Source organism: Petaurus breviceps, unplaced genomic scaffold (genome assembly GCF_028583685.1).
Source record: "Petaurus breviceps papuanus isolate PSGF00001 unplaced genomic scaffold, PetGlider_PUasm1.0 91133, whole genome shotgun sequence".
Taxonomy (NCBI): domain Eukaryota; kingdom Metazoa; phylum Chordata; class Mammalia; order Diprotodontia; family Petauridae; genus Petaurus; species Petaurus breviceps.
The window spans coordinates 22704270-22721270 of NW_027187419.1; the positions used below are offsets into that span (position 1 = coordinate 22704270).

The 17001-nt window shown below is 35.2% G+C and overlaps 1 protein-coding gene across 1 annotated transcript in view; it reads right to left on the reverse strand.

Annotated features, from left to right (window-relative positions):
• The window catches only part of CNTN5 (contactin 5), a 1715246-nt gene that overhangs the window by 289551 nt on the left and 1408694 nt on the right, over nt 1-17001 (reverse strand). The window lies entirely within an intron of this gene.

Below are 17001 nucleotides of genomic sequence, written 5' to 3' on the forward strand. Positions count from 1 at the left end.
TTACTTTTTCATTCAATATCCTCTCCCATCTTATATATCTTAGCAGTTATTACTTCAATATTCTGAAACTCTGTCATATCAAGGGTGGATTTCTTTTGTGTGGGACTTGATCTTGTCCAACTAATTTCATAACTTCATTTTCTTAAATTCTATTTCCATTTCCTCATATACCATATTAAGGACTGAAGGAGAGGAGTCCAAATGCAGTAGTTCTACTGTCATGTTTGATGAGAATATATCTCTGGAGAAATGCTAGAAAACATGTTTCATTTGAAAATTTATTTGTTTCCCTTCCCCTATTTTCATCTATAAGTACTCTTGGGATGATCTGCCACAGTTTGATTCTATACCAAGTTTTCTGCATTCCTGTTTTCCTCTTAAGTGGTTTTTTCTTTGCCAGGTGACACTTGCTAATGATCTTTTATCATCCACCCCTAGAATTTTGCAGATGGGTCCAGGCTCTAAATTAGCATTGCCTTTGACTTTGACTTTAATATTTCTCCTTTTGGCAAGGAGGAAAAAAATGGAAGAAAACTAAGACTCAGGCAGGTAAAATAACTACGCTATTGCTAGAATTTGTATATAAATCCAGGTATTTTGATCCTAAAGACATTATACTGTCTCTGCTTTGCCATATCATTACATCACTATGAAAATAAGAATCACAAACTGTTGTGATGCATAGATGAAGGAAGGGTATGTCCACATTGAAGAGAACATAGATTTATCAGTGTCATAGGAGACTGAATATAAACTGAATATAAATGAAATAAACTAAAATGAAGAAGTCTAGTAGTATATTGCTTTGATCTTAAAATTGTCACCATATTGGTTACAAACACATAGTGTTAGAAGACATTTATGTCTTTTTTATTATGTTTTCTACTTCAGAAGCACCATGGCATGGTGGGTGTGAGCATTTACTTACAAGTTAGAAATCCAACTTCAAAGTTTGGCTTCTGTGCTTCTGGCTAAGGGGCTGTGGGAAGGTCACTTTAGTTGTCCAGGATTCAGTTTTCTCCTCTATAACATGTGGATAACAGAGATTATACTATCTACTTCACTGGAACATGAGAAAAACACTTCATGAAATGTAGAGGACTAAATAAATGTAATTTATTATTACTTTATCAGTGAATTTGTAGAGGAGTGGGGCATGCCATGAATGAGAAGCAGAACTTTTCTGAGAGAGATTAGCTATCCATCTATCTATCTGAGATAGTAATAAATATGATAGACAGAGGTGTATATGTGTGTATGTCACATATACACAAATATATGTATATATGCATGTGTGTGTGTGTGTAAACCAAAGTTGCTTCTTCAAACATTATCATTTTACTGAGGCAAGGTTAGAGAGTTGTAAACACTAGGATTGTTTTCATTTTTTCTTCTGCTTTTAACAAGAAAAATGTAATAAGTATTCAAATTTCTGTTGGAAGGTTGTCAGAGCAAAATTAGTACATGATGCACTCTAAGACATGAATTGTTCAGAATTTACCAATGCGTGAAATCAAAATTAGGCAAAATGTTAGAATCAAGAGAAAGGCTGGCAAAATGTTGTTTGCCACCAGTGAGGTGTCAGTAACAATACTGGAATTGTTTAGCAGAGTTTTCTATTTAACTTATGTAAAGTCCAAAGTGCATGGATGTCATGCTAATGACTGATTTTTTAAAAATATATTTTATTATTTATTTATTTTAAAGATTGTTTTCTTTGTAAGTTTTGAGTTACAAATTCTCTCCATCCCTCCCACCACCTCTCAAACCACAGAGAAGGTAAGCAATACACCAATTATGCATGTGTAATCATGCAAAACATATTTCCATGTTAGCCATATTTCAGAAAATAAAACCAGAAAAAAATGAGAAAGCTATAGTTTTATTTGTATTCAGAGTTCAACAGTTCTTTCTCTGGATAGCTTTTTTTTTCATTATGAAATTGTCTTAGTTAATTTTATTGATTAGAATAGCCAAATTTTTCACAGTTGATCATCATTACAACATTGCTGTTTCTGTGCACAATGATCTCCCATTCTTCTCACTTTACTTTGCTTCAATTCATAAAAGTCTTGCCATGTTTTTCTGAAACCATTTCCTTTATCATTTCCCACAGCAAAATAGTATTCTGTAACAATTATAGGCCACAACTTGTTCAGCCATCCTCTAATTGATGAGTATTCCCTCAATTCCCAACTCTGCCACTTGAACAAGAATTGCTAAAATAGTTTTATACATTTAGATCCTTTTCCTTTTTCTTTGATCTCTTTAGGATACAGACCTAGTATGGTATTTCTGTATCAAAGGTTATGCACAATATTTATAGCTCTTTGGACTTAGTTCAAATTGTTCTCCAGGACGTTTTGACCAGTTCACTACTCCACCAACAATTCATTAATATAATATTTTTTCTTGACTCCTTCAGCATTTGTAGTTTTTTATAAGCATGAGGTCATTCCTCGGAGTTGTTTTAATTTCCTTTCTTGAATCAATAGTCATTTAGAGCATTTAAAAATATGACTATAGATAGATTTGATTTTTTTCTTCTAAAAACTACTGTTTATATCCTTTGACTATCAATTGGGCAATGGTTCTTTTATAAATCTGATTCAGTTCTATACTCAGTATATATTTGAGAAATGAAATACTTGTCAGAGAAACTTTCTGTAAATTTTTTATATTACTTCTTTATCTATGGCTTCTTCTACTTAAAATGTATTTCCCCTGATTATTTCTTTTAATTAGTTCTATTTTTGCTTTTGCTTTGTCTGAGATCATGATTGTTACCCCTGCCTTTCTTAGTTCAGCTGAAGTATATTAGATTCTGCTCCAATCCTTTATTTATCTCTATGTGTATCTTTCTGTTTCTAGTGTGTTTCTTGTAAACCATATATTGCTGAATTCTGGTTTCTCATCTACTCTGTTATCTGCTTCGGTTTTGTGGATGACATCATCCCATTCCCAATTATGGTTACTAACTGTGTATTTTCCTCTATCCCATTTTCTTTTTATCCTGTCCCTCCTTACAAATTTATTTTGCTTCTAACCACTGCTTACCTTAATCTGTCCTCCTTCTTATCATCCCCTCCCTCCACTATATCCCCTTTCACTTTCCCCTTCTATTTCCCTATTGGGGAAGTTACATTTCTACATACAAATGAATGTGTATGTATGTTCTTCCATTTTTGAAGTGATTCCAATGAGAATAAAGTTAAAAAATTATCCATTCTCCATTTTACCCTCCCCTATAAAAGTCCTTCCTTGCATACCTCTTTTATGTGAGATTTTTTTTTCATTCTACCTCCCCCTTCCCCCTTCTCTCAATGTATTTCTCTTTTACAACCCTTCATTTTTTTTGGAGATCATTCCAACATAATTGACTCACTCCATGCTGTCTATGTAAACTCTATTAAATTGACCCAATATTGACTAAGTAAGGAGTTATATGTATTATCTTCCTATATAGGAATGTAAACAGATTAACTTTATTGAGACCCTTATGATTACTTTTTCCTGTATACTTTTTTATTTTTCTCTTCATTCTTTTGTTTGGATGTCATATTTTCTGTTCAGCTATGGTCTTTTCATCATGGATGTTTGAAAGTTTTCTATTTTATTAAATATCTATTTTTTTCCCTAAAGGATTATACTCAATTTTGCTGGGCAGGTTATTCATGGTTGTAATCCTAGCCTTTTGGGATATCATATTCTAAGCCCTCTGCTCCTTTAATAAGAAAGCTGATAATTCTTGTGTGATACTCACTGTGGGTTCACAATATTTGCATTTTTTTTCTTTCTGGCTGCTTAAAATATTCTCTCCTCGAACTGGGAATTCTGGAATTTGGCCATAATATTCCTGGGAGTTTTTATTTTGGGATATCTTTCAGGAGATGATTGATGGATTTTTTCAATTTTTATTTTACCCTCTGGATCTAAGGTACTGAGGCAGTCTTCTTAATTTCTTGAAATATTATGTCTAGTCACTTTCTTTGATTGTGGCTTTTAGGTAGCCCAATAATTCTTAAATTATCCTTCCTTAATCTATATTCTAGGTCAGTTGTTTTGGTTTTTTTTTTTCTCCCTAAGATAGTTCACATTTTCTTTTTTGTTTTTTACTCATTTGACTTGTTACTGTTTCTTGTTATCTCTTGGGGTTATTAGCTTCAATTTGTCTAATTCTAATTTTTAAGGAATTATTTTCTTCAGTGAGATTTTGTACCTCTTTTCCATTTGTCCTATTCTACTTTTAAAGGAGTTCTTATCTTCAGTGAATTTTTTTGCCAACTATATTTTTTAAGGTGTTATTTTCTTCAATGTTTTTTGTGTCTCTTTTACCAAGCTTTTAATTCTCCTTTCTTTCTCTTCCTTCCTTCCTTCCTTCCTTCCTTCCTTCCTTCCTTCCTTCCTTCCTTCCTTTCTTTCTATTCTATTCTATTCTATTCTATTCTATTCTCTTCTCTTCTCTTCTCTTCTCTTCTCTTCTCTTCTCTTCTCTCTCTCTCTCTCTCTCTCTCTCTCTCTCTCTCTCTCTCTCTGTTTCTTGTTTTTCTTTTTTGGAGGGGGAAGACAGGGCAATTGAGTTAAGTTACTTGCCCAAGGTCACACAGCTAGTAAGCGTTAATTGTGTGAGGCCGGATTTGAACTCAGGTCCTCCTGACTCTAGGGCCTGGTGCTCTATTCAATGCATCACCTAGCTGCCCCTTAATTCTCTTTTCATAATTATTTTGCATTGCTCTCATTTGTTTTCAATTTTTTCTTTTCTTATCTCTTTCTTTAAGTCTTCCAGAATCCTTATTGGTCTTAGATCCAATTAGCATTTTTCTTTGAGATTTTGTAGCTGTTTTCACATTGTTTTATTCTTTTGAGTTTATTTGGTTTTAATGCCAGCACAGTAATTTTTTTATTATCAAATTCTTTTTGTTATTGTTTTTGTTTGCTTATTTTCCTTGATTTTGAACCTTATATTGAGGCTGGGCTCTGCTCACCTGGGGATGTGGAAACATTGTGGAAAACTTAAGGCTTCTGTGTGTTGCTTTTGTTTTCAGAACTAGTTCTGAGTGTCTGCAAGTTTTTGGTGCTTCCAAGGTGGTGTGATATTTGAAGATGGTGTTCTCATGGTCTGTCCTCTGGTCTTTACCCAGAAGAGTTGCCTGGTACTTTGTAGCCATAAACATTAGTACTCTGTCTGCCATGGAATTGTGACCCGGAACTATGTATGGACAACAGAGTTGCCAATCAGTGCCAGCTGGACCTAGTACCAGCAAAGCATTTTCTGTAATCTCTTTCTTACCAGTTGTTTGACCCCCTTAATGTCTCTGGGCTAAAAGCACCTGCAGCTTCTGTTGCTTCTGTGGTCACTGTTTATGCTGCCTGTGTGGGCTCTGGATAGGGTTTCGCTCTGGTATCACCAACTTCTCTGGCTGACCTCCTAAGTTTTTTCAGGTCTGAAAAATTTCTCCCCTGGTCTTTTGTTGGCTATGCCTCCCCAAAATTTGATTGGAGGCATTATTCTAGGCTTTTCTGAGGGGAAAGTGGATAGAGTTCAGTTAGGTTGCCTGCAATCCAAAATCTTGGCTCTAAAGACACCCTGATGATTTCTTAAATCTTAATTTTAAACATAGTTATAATTATTTTAAATATTTGCTTTTTAAATACAACAGCCATCAAAAGATTATACATCACACTTATTAAATAGCAATTTAAGTCATTTGGCCAAATTCCTTAAATTCTGTTTTTGATTAAATGAATTTTAGTTTCTAACCATAAAGAACATAGAGGAGAAGTTCTTAACCTATTTTGGGTCATGGATCCCTTTGTCTGATAAAGCCTATGAATCTCTTTTCAGAATGTTTTTAAAGGAACAAATGAGACATATAGGATAAGGAATTGTATACTGAAATACAATTATCAATAAAATGATCAAAATAGTAAAACATTCATTAATCACTGGACCCAGGGTCATGAATTACTGGTGCAGAGTATGAAACAAACAGATTGAAAGAGTATTAATGTATTTAATCCTGTCCTTTCCTTTTACAGATGAGGAAACAGAGGTCCAGAAAGATTGTGGTAAAAAACACAGATTTTGCAGGAGGAATTTTTGTATTAATTATGAAAGGACACCAGAAGACCTCTAAAGTCTTTTCTACAACTAAGGGGTTATTATTTTAAGTCTTACAGGAACTCCAACCCCATTATTTTGCAGATGAGGAAATAAGGTCCAGAGAGGTTAAATGAAATTGGTCCATGGTCATACATATATTCAGTGACAAGGATTTGAAGGTAGATTCTCTGATTCCAAATTCAGTGCTTTTTTTCTGTTGTTTTTTCAGAGCTTCCATGGTCTTTCAAGTTCAGACTACACAAAATGACATATAATATTATACTTGTGGATATAATGGGATAGTAGAGAAAGCTAATCTCATAGCCAGAAGAGGCAGGTAGGTGTCTGGTGAAGTGGATTAAGCTGTGGGCTTGGAGTCAGGATAACCTGAATTCAAATCCAACTTCAGACATTTATTAGCAGTGTGACCCTTGTCAAGTCACTGAACCCTCCATGCTTCAATTTTCTCATCTGTAAAATGAGCTGGAAAAGAAAATGGCAACCCACTCCAGCATCTTTGCTAAGAAACCACAAATGGGGTCACAAAGTATTGGACATGCATGACTGAACAACAACCACATAGAAAGGTCAGGGTTTGAGTCCCATCCCTGATACATACTGAACTTGTGCTTTAGGCAAATTGCATAATCGCACAGTGCCCCAGAGAACTCTGAGAGTATAGACTGCAGAAGAGGCATAGCTGTGTCGTGGTAGAGGGAGTTTATTGTTGTTGTTGTTTGACCCTGCAGCCCCTCAGTGGAAATCCTTACATCAAAGAACTCCTAGATCTGTACCAAAAAGGTGGGGGTGGTAGAGGGAAGACATTTCTATAACATATCTTACAAGTGATATCCAGTTGATGTTTGGAGACCACCAATGGGAATGGTATCTACTACCTCCCAAGGAAGCCCATATCAGTTGGGGACAATTTTAATTGTTGGAAAGTTGTCTTAACCGCCCCCCCCACCCCAATTCCTTACTTTTATTCTCTTATTCAGTAATAATATGTAGAATGAATACTATGTACTAAGTAATTTCAAAGGAAAAAATGAGACAGTTTCTGCATTCAACAAGTTTACATTCTCTTGGGCTGGGGCCTAAAATGACTTTTTGTAACTTTTACTTATATGGAAATATGTGACTAGCCAGCCCTAGCTAATTTAAAAAGTGACTGTTTAGCACATGGAATACATGTTCTTATTTATATTCTCTTCTATGTACAAAAAATTTGAGATGATTTGGAGCTCAATTTTCCTAAATAATTATCACAAAACTTTGGCTAATTAGAGTTCAAAATAATCAATCTTTAATTGCTAGATTTTCTTCCCACTCTTGCAAATTTTTAGGAAAAAAGAAACCCAGAACAACAACTAAATGAACTATTAACCAGGAGTTTCTTTTTTAAAAAGCAACATTAAATGATATGGAGAATTTTTAGTATTTCTATTGATGGCTTCCCTTGAGAACTACCTGTTTATATTCTTTGATGATTTATAAATTGAGGAATGATTTTATTCTTATAAATTTGAATATATCTTAGAAATAAGACCTTTACTAGAGAAATTGACAAATTTTTTTTTCTAGTTAACTGTTTTCCTTCTAACCTTAGCTGCAATGGTTTTCTTTATGAGAAAAAAAAAAACAGAGAGGATCCTGGGAAGATGGCAGAGTAGGTCACAAAATTCCAAGTTTTCAAGTTTTTCACCCACAAAGGAGTTAAAATAGCATCTTAGAGCAAACAAAGTGTGGGTGGAGATAAATAATAATAGGGGCACAACTGGGGTCTTTCTGGGACAATTTGAGAAGATTAGAAGAAAAATCCCAGGATGAGGTTTGGTCCCAGTGAAGAGTAAACACCTCCAGGCTAGGGTCCTTTTTTTTTTTCTTAAAAGCAATAGGGGTTAAGTAACATGCTCAATGTTACACAGCCAGGTGTTTCTGGGTGAGTGCTAAGTGTCTGAGCCTGGATTCAATCCCCAGGTCATGCAGACACTGGAGCCGGTGCTCTTACTCGCTGTGCTACCCAGCCACCTTGCTAGGTTCCATTTTAACAGCAAACAGCTAGCCTCTTAAACAACCAGCAGCAAGTCCTGGGGATAGTTGATGTAATGGGAATGGAAATTTGAAGATCTTCCCTGTCCCTCAATAGGCCTAATGGGAATTTGAAAACCTTTCCTGCTTTGAAAGTAAACTCTGCTCCCTAATAGACTGAATATAGTCAAATAAAGCCTTTGATGGGAGGAGTTTGCTGAAGGGTGGAGCAGAGCCCACAAGAAGCTTCCCGGCTTTGAAGATAAATTCTTCCCCCTAATAGGCTGAATGTAGTCACATAGAGCCTGTGGTGGGAGGAGTTTGCTGAAGGGCTAGAGCAGAGTCACAGAAAGCTGCGAGTCAGAGCTAGAGAGACAGTGGGAGAGAGGGGATGCTCAGGCAAGAAGATAGAGAGATTTGTGAGTAAATATTGATCTAATATTGGTTTGTGGGAAGGCTGAAGTATGCTGTGGATCTCTGTGTTGTTATGGCTTCTTAACTTCATTACTACTATGATGGAATTGGCTTATTGGTTTGGGGATTTGGTTTTCTGATGTCTAAATAAATGTTTTGCTTCTGTCATCTATATGGAGAGATTGTTATATATTTTTTATATTGTAATAATAACCAAAATATATTTTTAAAAATCAAGATTAACAACTCTTATTAGAAAATGTTCATTTCAACACTTTAATGTATACTTCATTTTTGCAAAGCATCCTCTTTAATAAATTATTTTAAAATAAAGAGCCACTGAATATACTTATGACAGAATCATATGTTCATTGACCTGGAACTAGAAGGGGATTCAGAGACGGAGTTTGTTATATTTTGTGATTGAGCAACATGCAGGACTATTTATAGTCACAGTCTTTATCATGATCGCGGACACTGTAAATATTGCATTGGTACTACAGTTGGTTTGAGAGGCTGACTCAGTCACAGCCACAGGAAATTTTATCCCCTGGATAGTGAGGGGAGTTGGCATCTGAGTCAGGGAAAATTAAGGGAACTTCTGCTGACAAGTAATGTCAGACCCAGCTGTGTTGTGAAGAGTGAAGGGGGCAAAAAGGAACCAACACATGCCCAATGAGTGCGGAAATAGTGGGGCAGGAAACCCCTGGCATTTATAGGAGGTTGGAGGTTTGGCTTTGATTCTGGGCTAGAGGGGAGAATTGAAGATCTGGGGCAAGAGGCACTATTTCCCATACCCCAGGGCTAGAGGTAACTATAAAAATTAAGCTATTACCACAAAAAAAATGCATAGTCAAAGGAGAAAGAATAGAACATTATTATGAGAATAGAGATGAACCAGTTCATCTTCAAATGAGGATAGTGAAATAAAGAAACCCCCAAAGAGTAACATCAAATGGTCACCTGCCCAAAAAGAATTCATAGGAGATCTTAAAAAAAACTTTAAAAATCAAGTGACAGAGATGGAGGAAAAACTAAAAAAGAAAATAAAAATAATCCAAGAAAAACAACAAGGCTATGAAAGGAAAACCAACCAACCAGAAAAGGAGATCATGAATCTTAATGAAGGAAATGACACTTTGAAAATTAGAATTGGGCAAAGTGACACCAGCAAAATAATAAGAGACCAAGAAACAATTAAACAATATATGAATAATGAAACAATAGAAGAGAAAGTGAATAATAAGAAAAACAACAGATTTGGAGAAAAGATCAAGAAAAGAAAATATAAAAATAATTGAACTAACTGAAAGTTATGATCAAAAAAAAGAATTTTGATACAATAATACAATAATTAAAGAAAATTGTCCTGAAGCATTAGAACAAGGCGGGGGGGTGTAAGGGTTATGGGATTTAAAGATCTCCCATGCCCCATGGACATGCTGACATAGCAGAGCAAGAGAAAGTGAAAAGCCGAGCTAACGGTCCTGCGGTTGGCAGTTGGGGGGGGTTGCTTTTTTTTTTTTTTTTTGAGTTAGGACTCCTGCTGAGCACTGCCAGAGGCCGAAGCTGCTGGGAGCAGGACTTTCTGCTAAGGACTCCTGCTGAGGACTGCCAGGGGCCGGAGCTGCTGGGAGCGCGCTGGGTGGTTGCTGTGAGTGGGGAGAGGAGGACCTTTGCCTGAGGTAGCCTATTCTGTTTTAAAGGCTTGAGAATGTGGGTGCTTTCTACTTTATCTACCTGTGCCAATGTCATAACTACTCTGATGGCTCTCACTTTCTGGTTTTGGGACTCAGTCTTTTGGTATCTTAATAAATTTTCTAGTTTATTTCCCCAAATGGCAAACCTGACGTATTTTGTGATGGATAATTATATCAGCATATTTATAATCTCTATAGGCATTGTGAATATGGCATTGCTGATACAGGGGGGGGGGTAGAAATAGAAAAAAATTCATTGATCACCACATAAAAGACATAAATCCTATGAGGAAAACTCATGGGAATATTATAGTCAAATTCCAAAACCCCCAGCTCAAGGATAAAATATTAAAAACATCAAGATTAAAGCAATTTAAATATGATGGCACCACAATTAGAATTACACAAGACCTAGCAGCAGAGACATTAAAGGACCGCAGGTCTTGGAACACAACCTATCAAAGAGGAAAAGAACTGGGGCTCTGGCTGAAAATATCATACCCTGCAAAGTTAAGTATTATCCTGAATAGAAAAAAAAATGGATATTTGATAAACTCTCAGACTTTCAAAATTTAGTTTAAAAAATCTTGAACTTAGTAGCATATTCAACCTGCAAGAACCAAGAGAAATATAAGGCACATACCCAAGACTGATTATAAGGTATTCATAAGTACAGATTATTTTTATATATGTAAAATGTCTAAGATTCTCATTAATAATTGGGTAGCTTATACAAAAGATTGGGGTAAACCTGAGTATGAAGTGAACTTAAAAAGTAAAGCCATTTAGGAACAGCTAAAAAGAGTAATTATTTTATACAAATGAGGTGCATGAGGAAGAACCAATACAGAGGAATTAGGGGAAGAGCACTTGTAGTTCTGGTAACCTGCTTTCACTGCAAATGGGCTTAAGAGGAAACAATACATATATATTTAGAAGAATATACAAGTCTTTTAAATTCAGAAGAAATGAAATGGTAAGGGCAGAGGGAGGAGGGAGAGGACAAGGGAGGGATCCTTAGAGGGCAGGGTTAGGGAATAGGTAAAAGGGGGATATAGAAGGGTCTTTAAATTAATGGGAATGGGAGCTTGGGGGGGATCCTTGGAGTGGGGTAGACAAGTAATAGTAATAGGAGGGCAAGGTAGTGGGTAAAAGTAAAGTAGAGGAGGCAGGAGGGATAGGAAACAAGAGATATGCACAAACATAAAACCCAAGATCAGGAGTAGAGTATGCTCGGGAAAGTATATGTCTATATATGGATATATATATATATATATATACATATATATATATATATATTTGTATATGTATATATCTATAGCTATAGAGAAACCTATCTAAACTTTATTGTAACCTTTTGAAGGTAGAGTGGGGGGAGGGAAAAAAGAACAAAGTAAAAAAGTGCCCAACAGAGAACAAAACTTACAAAGATGGAAAATTCCCAACACGTGTATTATTTATCATATAGGCTTTCTTGAAATGAAAATTTATTGTTACATATTTTGAATCCTCTCTTATGTTGTGCTATGCACATGACATGCTTTTTTTCTTTCTTTGTATTTAAGTTCAATATTTAAGTTTATGGAATGTTTTTGTTTCTTTTCTCTATTCTGAAATTGTGTTCTGGCCCTTGAGTGCAAAATAAAATTAAAAAAAAAACCAACATGGCCAAAATTGTCCATTCAATTTTTTGTGATCCTCTCTATTTCTTGTTTGGTCATGAACTCTTCACCTAATTACATCTTCAAAAGATATTTACTTCTTTGCTCTACTACTGTGTTGTTTGACTATATATATATTTGTTACAAAGTTTGGTTTTATCTTTTTCCAGTGTGAAGAACGTTGGGAGAGGAAATAATTGCTTATTAATTTAAAAAGACAAAACAAGTAACTTTATGTTGAGGTACAAATTCAGGACATTATCATGCCTTTTACAGTACTGAAAAAATATACTTATTTAAAAACACTACTGAACATAATTTCTATGATGGAGAGATGAACTGGAAAAATTTTTATAAAGACAGTTGAAACATAAAGGGTTTTCTATCTAATTCTAATTTATTGAGGTTTAATAACATATAGTTCATCTGTTTTTTCAATATTCTTTCATGATGTCATCTTGAATCCTAGACCCTTCAAGGACATTGCAAGAGGATAAGAAATGATGATCTGTTCTGATAGCAGTTATATAACTCTAAGCTATTTTCTGCATCAGGCTGTAACTTGAGAGCTGATTAATTTTCCTTATCATCGTAATTTAGGCCATTGTGTTGTTGTGATTATTTTTCATCAAAACAATTTTTCATTTTAGTAAATGTAAAAACCCAAGTGGGTTTCTGATACTCTCTACTCCAGATAAAATCATTGGTTCATTGGCTGATTTTGTACTTAGTAGAGCTGAAAGACCCTTCCTTCCTTTTTATTCGTTAACACCTTCTTTAAGATGTGGTTCTTTTTCACACACAGAGTGTCAAATTTCCTAATGATTTTCTGGCTAAATATTCACCCTTCAGTTCCATTTTTGAATATACAAGGCCGTCATCAAATTAAATAAAAAATCTGTTTTAATTGGATCTGTTTCAATCTCCTTGTGAACAACATGTATCTCAACAAGATTTCCTTGTGCTACTTTTGGAAGTGAAATAAATTCATTGCATTTGCCTTTTCTTTTTTTCTTTTTGGATATATCCAGCATCAGAGTCAAGTTAACAAGTATTTTAAGTGCCTACTGTGTGCCAACTTGTGCTAAGTGCTGAAGATAAGAAGAAAGACAAGAACAGTCCCACCTTTCAAGGAGCTCACAGTATATGGGGGAGATAATATGTAAAGATAAAAAACAGGATAAATTGGAGATCATCTCAGAGAAGACTGCAGTATTAAGGATAACTATAGGAAATGTTTGCAGATGATGAGATTTTAGCTGGGACCTTAAGAGAAGCCAGGAGGCAGAGAAGAGAAGGGAGAAAATTGCAGGCATGGGGAAATAGCCACTGAAAATGTCTGGAGTTGAGAGATGGAGTTTCCAGTTTTAGGGACAGCATGGAGCATCACTGAATCATGGAGTATGTGGGGCTGAGTAAGATTTTAGAAGACAGAACAGGTGGGAAGCACGAGCCACCTGTTTTGTTGGTCAGGGTTTTTGTACAATATCTCTTTTTTCTGCAATGGATATAGAAGGAAACATTCTCCTAGTTTTAGCAATGGAGAATCCCTAGCTGCATCTGTGATCTCATCAATTCAAGAGTTCCCCCCAACAATGGAGATAGAAATCTATCTATGCTTGCTCATGTGGATCAAATCTTGTCTTATGTTTTCAGAAAAGGTTGCTATAGAGATCCTTCCTTGATTACTCCTGACATTATGAGAGTTTCAGTGCAGTGCTCTGCCAGTCCTTGTTATCCCTTTATAAACCTCTTATAAACCCTCTTATCAATAATAAAACCATCATTAAATACATTCAACAAAAGTACATAAAAAACTGGAAAAAATTAACAGTGATTATGTGTTTCATGGGCATAAAATTTATACTAGGAATTATTACATAGAGTAATTTTTGATATAAGTATTATTCTGATTCTCCATTCAAAGTACTCCAAGATCAGAGCTGTGACTAGCATTGAGAAGCTTGAGCTTTACTTCTGCCCCTTCCCTCGTGCTGCCTAGAACACATCATTGCCATGAGGAAAGCACCATATAAATGTGAGCTATTATTCTTCAGTGATCCATACATAGAGATACAGAAGCAGCACCTCATTTATCCCATATCATTGAGGAATGAGGTTTTCTATGTAACTGAATTTTCCAAATAAAAGAAACTTGCCTCTTTATTCACTAATGTTCTTTTCCGTTTAACACATTTAACATAAATCTTTACAAAATGGAGTATATGCTCCTTTAACATATAATCAGCATACAGGCCATAATTTAGTCATTTCTTGATGAGTTCGGAAAATCATGTGAGCATCAAATACTGCTGCATGTCATAACTGCTCAGATTTATACAATGCTTTAAGATTTGTTAAACATTTCACATATTATTTTATTCCATCACATTTATTTTATTTCATCCTCACAACAACCATGAATAGTAGACTCTATTATTATTCTAATTTTAAAAAATGAAATTGAATTCTGTGAAATTTTATTGACCAAGAATGGTCCTGAAGAAGAGGTGAAAAAAATACATTTCCCTCCAGAGAAAGAGGACTATTGCTATGGAATATTGTATATGCTGTCAAATATAGTAGATGGGTCTTCCTGACTCCAAGCCTAGCCCTCTATCCCCTGCACCACCTAGCTGTCTGTGGGAAACTGAATCAAATTCATAAAAACAAGAGCCATTCTCCACTTGATAAATGGTCAAGAGATATAAACAGGCAGTTTTCAGAAGAAGAAATCAAAGCTATTTATATTCATATGAAAAAATGTTCTTTTTAGAGGAAGGCAAATTAAAACAACTTGGAGGTATCACTTTACACCTAAGAAATGACAAATGCTGGAGGGGATGAGGCAAAATAAATATACTAATGAGCTATTGTTGGAGTAGTAAACTGGTCCAACCATTCTGGAGAACAATCTGGAACTATGTCCAAAAGGCATATGGTTAATTCCACTAAACTTTTTTTTTGCTTTCATTATTAATTTTTGTTATAAGACATGGCCTTTGGGTAGGGAGAAAGGGATAAATATATTTGGAAATAAATGTGCTGTAGCAATTTATTTGGTACAATTATTTATTGGTACAATAAAAAGTACCAATCTTTTACAAACAAGCAAAAAATAAATTACTCCCATTTAATAGATGAGGAGACTGAGACCAATAGAGATTAAATGTTCCAAATGGCTAATATTACTAGACAAGTAAACTTAGGAGGGCAGCTAGATGGTGAAGTAGCTAGGACACAAAGCCTGCAATCAGACAATTTTGAGTTCAAATCCTGCCTCAGTCACTTAGTAGCTGTGTATCCACAAGCAAATTATTTAAACTCTCTGAGTTCCAGTTTCCTCATCTGAAAAATGTGGATAACATTAGTGTCTACCTCACAAAATTGCTATTAGGATCAAATGAGACAGCACATACAACATACTTGGCAAATCTTAAAGAGCTATATAAATGCTAGACGCTACTATCCTATGAAACTAGAATGGCATCAATTTAATTTCTACGTCCTTAAATAAAATGAGGGCAGTGAGATGGCACTATGAATAGAGTTCTGGGCCTGGATTCTGGAAGACTCATCTTCACGAGTTTCAAATCTGGCTGGCCTCAGATACTTCCTAGCTGTGTGACCCTGGACAAGTCACTGAACCCTGTTGGTCTCAGTTTCCTCATCTGTAAAATGAACTAGAGAAGGAAAAGGCAAACCACTTCAGTATCTCTGCCAAGAAAACCTCAAATGGGGTCATGAAGAATCAGATGTGACTGAAAATAATTGAACAACAACAAAAATAAAATTTACACAATATCTCTCTTTGCCCTTCATAAAGTATAAAAGAGATTATTTCCCCTTTCTCTGAACACCCTCCTTCCTCTCTCCCAGTTCATGAGATCCCCTGAAAACAAGGAGCAATGAGAGAGATATTAAGATATTTATTTCTACTTCCTCATGTCTAGTAATCACACCCATTAGAGTCATCTTTGAACATAAAAGCCAGTGCATAGTACAGTATTCACTTTTTATTCTTAAGGCATATAACACTACTATTTATAAATAGTAGATGTACTTTTAGGTTATGCTTAGGTTGATGGATATATTTTCTGCTTATCAACTTTAGCATTTTTCAATAACCTCTCTGTATTCCTACTATTTCTCATATTAAGAAGGCCAGATAGAGCCTTTGCAGATCACTTATAAAAGGTGACATGTAACTCATAGCACTAATCTACCTGCAATTTTATCTCATGTAGGATTTTAGAAATGCTGAGCATGGTCCAAATTGAGGAGTTAAAAAAAAAATACGTTCTTCAATTGTATTCCTCTAAGAATGTCCAAACCGATTCTTGGATCATCACACATAACTTCAATTGACTTGCTGCTGATTATTTCTCTCTTGTATTTATAACTAGTTACTGAATTAGGATCAAGGTTTTTCCCCTTTTCTACTTCCTCATCCAGAAATCAACCAGTGTGGGAAATCTTGGGCAGAGATTTACCTGGAGAGGATGGCTGAAATCTAATCAAAGATAATAAAGAAATTCTAAGTTTAGGTGAATACATGGATTCCTGTTCATTATTTTTACTCAGAAAGGTCTGGGAAAATGGGGATTCTCTCTTTTTTTCAGATGGGTGATATGGATATTGATAAATCTCTTTTGACCAAAATGTGGGTGTTTGGTGTCATGCACCCTAAGACCTTCATTGGAATAGGTCTGCCTTTCATTATAATGTTAATTTCTTTTTAACTAATCAGAGTTGATTGCCACCCTCAGGAATACTCACCGTTCCAAGGGCTTATAAGCCTTGGATTTGTTTCATGAGGGTTCTTTGGCATTTGAGCATGTCACTGACCCATTTTATTGGTAATGTGCTAGCATTATTAATAAAATGACTAGTTGCCCAGAAATTATGTCTTTTGAACTTTTAAAACATCATGTTTTATTTCCCTCTATTTCCCAAGGTCACACACATAGTAAGTATCTGAGGCAGGCTTTGAATCAAGGCCTTTGTATCACTAAGTGTAGTGATCTATCCATTATATCACAATGCCTATGGACCTGGAGTCAGAAAAAGAACTAAGGATTGAAAAATCCTG